The sequence below is a fragment of the Triticum dicoccoides genome, chromosome 4B, assembly GCF_002162155.2.
Source record: "Triticum dicoccoides isolate Atlit2015 ecotype Zavitan chromosome 4B, WEW_v2.0, whole genome shotgun sequence".
NCBI lineage: Eukaryota > Viridiplantae > Streptophyta > Magnoliopsida > Poales > Poaceae > Triticum > Triticum dicoccoides.
Window position 1 is genome coordinate 274536537 of NC_041387.1, and position 6966 is coordinate 274543502.

Here is a 6966-nt window from a genome sequence, read left to right on the forward strand (position 1 = left end):
CTCTGGTGGTCCTCTGGTGTGGGCACGGGGTCGGGGGATACGGTGCTCTGCGGCGAACCCGATGGTGGAGTCATGACGGTCGGGAGCAATAGTGGGGAAGGGGTGGGCTCGGCGGCTCCGGCGTTGTGTTTCGGTGATGAAGAGGGCGAGGCTCCAAGGGACGTAGGCGGCGGTGGTGGTGTCCGGGTGATGCGGGGGAGTGAGAGGGGGCCAGGGTGGTCTCAGGGAGGGGTGAGGTGGTCGGGGTGGTGCGGAAGGGCTGCAATGGCATGGCGGTGGTGCTCGGCTCCAGCGAGCAATCGAGGAGTCGGCGGGGTTTCTCGGTGCGAGGAAAAGTGGGAGACGAGTCAAGGGAGAGGGGTATAAATAGGGACTTGTAGGAGGGGTCGGGCATAGGATATGGGCGATCCTAAGAAGATCGGGATTCCAGCGGAGGCGCGAACACATTTCGGCATGGCCTGGCGTGGGCAATGTGAAGAAGACGCCCACGGGGCCTGGCTATTAGCGGCGGAGGTGAGCAAGGGAGGGAGCGGGCGACCGAACGTGAGGGGTTCGGGTGCGGGCGCGTTGAGGGAGGCTGAGGTGGCTGGCTGAGCCGCAATTCGGGGGCTTAGCTGGGCCAGTTGGCCTGGCTGGCACTCATAGTTTTTTTGATAGAGAGAAAAACTAAAAGAATTAGAGTAAATAAAAGTACTTTTATATAGAACATGTATATCAAAATGATCAGCAAAATAATTTTTTTTGCAATATCTCCAAAATGAAAGGGAATTTGAATTTCAAATAAATTGCAAATAGTTTCTATTTTTAAATTGGAATGTCAAACAAAACTTTGTCTCTCACTTTGGAGCGTCATTTTCCTCCTCTCATATTATTTTTTATCAAAGAATTTTGGACAAGATTCAAACTTGAAATTAAATAGGGATTAAAATCGAAAATTTTGAGAAAGTCCTTTTATTCCCTCTCACTAAAACTTACTAAAAGTTTCAAATTTCTCTCACTTTTAGTAAAACATTTAAGCATACAATAAGTATTACTTAATTAATATAACATTCCAAAATTTTGGGATGTTACAAACCTACCACACGTAAAATTAATCTCGTCCTCAAGATCCAAAGCGGCTAGCAAGAAAAGGTTAGTGTTTGGGTTCTTCTAGCAGATCCTTTGATCGGATAGGTCTGCGGTGCTACCACACTTATAAGCATGGTTACGATTCCAACAAAACTTATGTACTCCATCATTTGGTGGGTAATGTCAGTCCCCTGGGATCTTCAGGATAATTCATATTCTGGGCTCCTCCGGTAAGGGCATAACCTTTTCTTCAAAATATTGTGTCCTTTAGTCATGGTAAGGTCCTTTCGAAATTGGGTCTTCTTAGATGACAGGTCTGTCGCCAATGCTAAACACCTAGTGAGATTCTCATGGTGGTCAACAATTTTGGGTTCTTCGGCAAATTGGTCTGGGTTAAATCTCATCGTATAACTAAGATTGGCAATAACTGGTTGTACAGGGTTCCATCGTCCTACCATTCTAAGGTTTTTCGCTTGATGTATCGACACTTTTCTAAGGTTTTCAGGGCTCTCTGGTTTTCCATCAACATATGATAGTTCATGATAGAAGTCTATGGTATGGTGGCCAATCCATCCCGTACTTAAATCATTAACACATACACAAACAGTGAATCACATATTCTAACACTAGGGCTTCATCACAAGCATTGCAAAAATTCTCTTATTGACGAACTGAGTTCGGATAATTCCATTGATTCTGCAAGTTGAACAAAACATCCATCGTTTCTTCAAAACTCTCGGGTTTTCGTATCCTCCTAAGGAATGTGTGTTGATCAAATCGTAGCTTCTCCCAGAATTTATTCTTCCAGGGGTACTTGTCGGATATCGGGTTCTGGCAAAACCCTTAAGGTTCAAACTCTAGGGTGTGCACGAAGATCTTCTCCCTACCGATACAATCCCCAAAACTACGCCGCGAATCTAAGCTAACACGATGAGCAACACAAGGGACGCAAGGTTTATACAGGTTCGGGCCACCGTTGTGGTGTAATACCCTACTCCTGTGTGTGGTGGTGGATTGCCTCTTGGGCTGATGATTAATAGTATAGAGGAAGAACGGCCTCGCGAGAGTTGTTCTTGCGGTGGTGTGGTGCCCTACTTAGGAAGCGTTCGATCAGCTCCAGATGAGATGCCTTCCTACTACAGTGGATGTCTCTATTTATAGAGGCCCTGGTCCTCTTCCCAAATATTGAGTGGGAAGGGAGCCAACAACGGCCATTTTGAAAGGGGACAGCTAGTACAAGCTATCCTGACTAAAGGTGGTCTTCGACTGCCAAACGCACTGGTGATGACGCTTTATTGGGCTCCATGGTGACCTCCGTCCTGCCGTCCTGCTGATCTTGATCTCATTGCACTCATATGGAAACCTTTGCTTGATGCCTAGGTACTCCGCGCCTACACTTGCCCCCTTTGCACCAAATAGGAAACGAGGAAACTGCGCAGGCTGGCGCCCGCCTGGTCTTGATCGTCATGGCTTGCATCATGAGCACCTCGCGAGGTACCCCTTGCCTTGATCTCTCCACCTCCTCGCGAGGAGGCCTAGTGTCATCTAGCCCACAAGGCTTGGCCCTTCGCGAGGGTCTTGAACGTTTGTTCATAAAGACGGGCTGTATTGGGCCACTGCTGAGCCACGCCGCAGGCCGCAGGCAGGAAAGTGTGGGGACCCCCGTTCCCAAAACACCGACAGTAGCCCCATAGGCCCAAGGTGGGCTCGGACTTGGCCTAGCAGCGAAGCCAAAGGGCAAATGCGGAGCGCCCCGGGCCCCAACAGCCAGCGGCCTTGGTTGCCGCATGGCGGTTGATTGGACGTGGGCGTCTCCGCTTCCCCACGCTGCCTCGGCAACTACCCGACTGACAAAAGGCTGGCCTGGGTAAGGCTTCCCTTCATTGCTCTCCTTTGCCTTGCTCCAGATCCCCTTCCTTGCTCTCTTGCTCTTGAAATTTCCAGATCCGCTCCATCCTTCCCCTTTCAGCTAGCAATTGCGCCCCGCAAGGCCGTGGCCGAGGCCCTGCTGGCTTGGTACTCGCCGGCCATGGATCCCCCCAACATGACGGAGAAGAATCTCGCCGCTACGCTCCTGATTATGGCAGCACAGGGCAGCGAGACTAAGGAGACCGGAGTTCGGGCCAGCTCCGCCAAGCCGGAGGCTAAGGGGAGCACCTTCTACCCCTTCTTCATGAGCACCGTCATCCCCGGCCTAGTTCCTCCCTTCTCTGAGTTCTTCTACACCGTCCTCCGCCATTACTGGTTGCAGGCCCTTCATCTCCATCCCATCTCCATTCTCCTTTTGTCGATTTTCGCCTACTACTGCGAGGCGCACATTGGGGTGATGCCATTCGTGGCTTTGCAGCGCCACTTCTTTTCCCTCCGAATCACTGGTGGTCATACCTCGGCGTGCGCTGGCTTCGTCGCGTACTCTAAGGCCAACACGATCTCAAAGACCGGGAAGAGGATCGATGGCTTCCGGAGCAAGTGAGTCATGATGGATGCCGGATGCATCCACTCTTGGTTGGTGTTGCCGACGGAGCAGCCCCAGCCCGATGAGGCATGGTCTCGTGCGAAGCTTGATGACAGACGGGCGAAGTTAGTGCTGGAGAAGATGAACGCTGACCTGAGGCCAGGCAACATGAAGGCGGCAAAGCTGACGGGGGCCACGCTCCTGAGGGAGTTCCTGACGTAGCGGGTGGCCCCACTTCAGGCACACTAGCTCCCGTTGTGGATGCTTGGGGGTGCGGACGACGATCTTCACCTAAACTTGCTAGCCCTGGCCAGCGAGGATCTGGTCACAGCTCTCCGCCTCTTGGTTGGAGATGATGTGGACCTGGAGGGCGCTCCTGCCCCCCTGTTCCTTCGCGACAACTGGCAACAGCTGGTGGATGCCATGCCCACCTTTGATGGGCGCGGTCTGGTGCCAGTGGTGCCTCCTGAGGGCCAGGGGCGACGACGCTGGTGGAAGTGTCTTCTAATGATTCTCGCAGGGGAGGAGAGGAAGACCAAGAAGAAGAGGAGTGCTACTCAGAGGCTACCACTGAGGGGACGGGGGAGACTTCTCCCCGTCGCAGGGCCAGCATCCTCCGCACCCTGCCGGACGACGACGAGGCCGATGCCAGGCGAGAGGAAGAGGACCCGCCCGTGATCCCAAAGAAAGACAGGTCGGGGCTGATCTCCCGAAGCGATACTCCTGCCCAGGCACCGCCCGAAGCCGCGTCTAGCCCTTCTGGTGCGCCCTCTTCTGCTTCTGGACCTCTCAAGGATGCGCCCCAGACCAAGAGGCTTACGAGCTTTAAGCTTGGCAAGAGGCCAACGGCCTACGCCGTGATTGACCTGTAAGTGCTCAAACTCCGTCTTGTTCTCGTTTTTGCTGTTGGGGCTTAACGTCCTCCATCACTTGGTTAGACCGCCGCTTGCGGCAAAGAAGCTGAAGGGGACACGGTGGCTCCGCCTGGGGCAGGCTCATCTGTTGTGGCCGCGCCTTCGCCTGTGGGAAGGGGAGGCGGTGAAGTTCGCACTTCCCCTGCCCGATCATACTCGCGAGGCCAGGAGGAGTGCCCTGGCGGGGTGCCAGCCCCCGTGGCCCCACTGACTCTAGAGGTGTGGGTGCCTGATGCTACTGAGGGAGTCCTGGATTAGGGGGTATCCGGACAGCCGGACTCTATACTTCGTTCGGACTATTGAAGCGTGAAGATACAAGACTCAAGACTCCGTCCCGTGTCCGGATGGGACTCTCCTTTGCGTGGAAGACAAGCTTGGGGATCCGGATATTGTATTTCCTTGTAACCGACTCCATGTAAACCCTAGCCCTCTCCGGTGTGTATATAAACCGGAGAGGTTGGTCCTTAGAAGGCCGATCACAATTACAGTCATAATCATCATAGGCTAGCTTCTAGGGTTTAGCCTCTATGATCTCGTGGTAGATCTACTCTTGTACTACTCATATCGTTAATATTAATCAAGGAGGAAGTAGGGTTTTACCTCCATCGAGAGGGCCCGAACCTGGGTAAACATTGAGTCCCTTGCTTCATGTTACCATCAGCCTAAGACGCACAGATCGGGACCCCCTACCCGAGATCCGCCGGTTTTGACACCGACATTGGTGCTTTCACTGAGAGTTCCTCTGTGTCATCGCTGTAGGGCTCGATGGCTCCTTCAATCATCGTCAACAACACGGTCCAGGGCAAAACTTTTCACCCCGGACAGATCTTTGTGTTCGGCGGCTTCGCACTGCGGGCTAATTCGCTTGGCCATCTGGAGAAGATCGACAGCCATGCCCCTGGCCACCAGATCAGGTTCAGAAACCTGAACTACACGGCAGATATTCGCGGAGACTTGATCTTCAACGGATTCGGGCATGTGCCGGGAGCACCGGACAGTCACGATGAGCACGGCTTAGACCCGCTGTCGGACAATGCTTGGGATATTACCCCTGCGGTAGTCCCGGACCTAAATCTGGAGCAGACTGCATGGCCCAAGGGCGGGTGGATGGACCCCACCCCGCAGGCCGCACACTCATAGGCCATAGAGCCGAACACAGGCCTCACTTCTAAGGAAGTCTGTGACTCCGGACCCCCGGACTCGTATCCGGTTACAGGTTCCGGTTAGCGCGCTCCCGAGCCCGCCGAGCCTGGTTGGGCTCCGGTAAGGGAGTTTACCGCTGCGGATATCTTCCAGCACTCGCCCTTTGGCGACATGCTAAACTCATTAAAGTCTGTCTCTTTGTCAGGAGGCTCTTGGCCGAACTATGTCCGGCTCGAGTGGGAAGCAGGTGACGAAGGAATTCGTTGCCCGCCCACCACCCACTTCATTGCCACGGTCGATGATTTAACTGACGTGCCTGACTTCGACTCCAAAGGCATCGACGGCATGGATGACGATGCAGGAGAAGATTCAGAATCTCTGAGGCGCTAGACTACTACCTCGTCACACGATATATACATGGTGGACACGCCCAAGGAGGACGACAACGACAATCTGGAAGATAAAACCCTGGGGCAAAAGCCAAAACGACGGCGCAGACGCCGCTCAAAGTCCAGCAACAGTAAGAATAGCGATAAGAGCGCTAGAAAGATCGACACACCAGTCAACTCCAAAGGAAACAATGACCATACGGACCCGGCGATGGAGCAGGACGAGCTAGGTCATGCCGAACACAGTTCGGAGCAGACGCCCGATCACAATGATCCCGAGGGACGAGTTCATCAAACTGCCCCAGGACAAGAACAATGTCCGGATGACGACGCATTCATTATCCCGGAAACACGCGTGGAACGAGATAACCTCCACAGAAAGCTTATGGCCACCGCAAGAAGTCTAAAGAAGCAGAAGCAACGGCTAAAAGCCGCACAGGAAACGCTCAGTCGTAGATGGAATAAAGTGCTAGACACTAAAGAAAGATACGGCGACGATCGCCATACATAGAGCTATCCAAAACATAAGCTACTGCCAGAATTTGAAGATGAGGCCGTTCCACCAAAGAATAATACGACCAGGAGGCCAGACGTACCGCTTCACAACCGCAACAGAGCGGCTACCGACGCCGCGCACGATTTGCGTGAGCACCTGGATAAGAAAGCCGGCGCGGCCAGGTCCATCTACAGATCTAAAGGACACACCCCCGCGAGGGACTATCGTCACCAAAACGATCATACCAACCAAATACCAGTTCGGAATAAGCATCGGACACAACAACAGCCGACGACATGCCACAGCATGTCCAGATACAGAGGGCCGGCCCACCCCCTGTGCTTCACCGAAGAAGTATTGGACCATGAATTTCCACAAGGCTTTAAACCTGTGAACATAGAGGTATACGACGGAACGACAGACCCAAGGGTCTGGATCGAGGATTTTATCCTGCATATTCACATGGCTCGCGGGGATGACCTCCACGCCATCAAATACCTT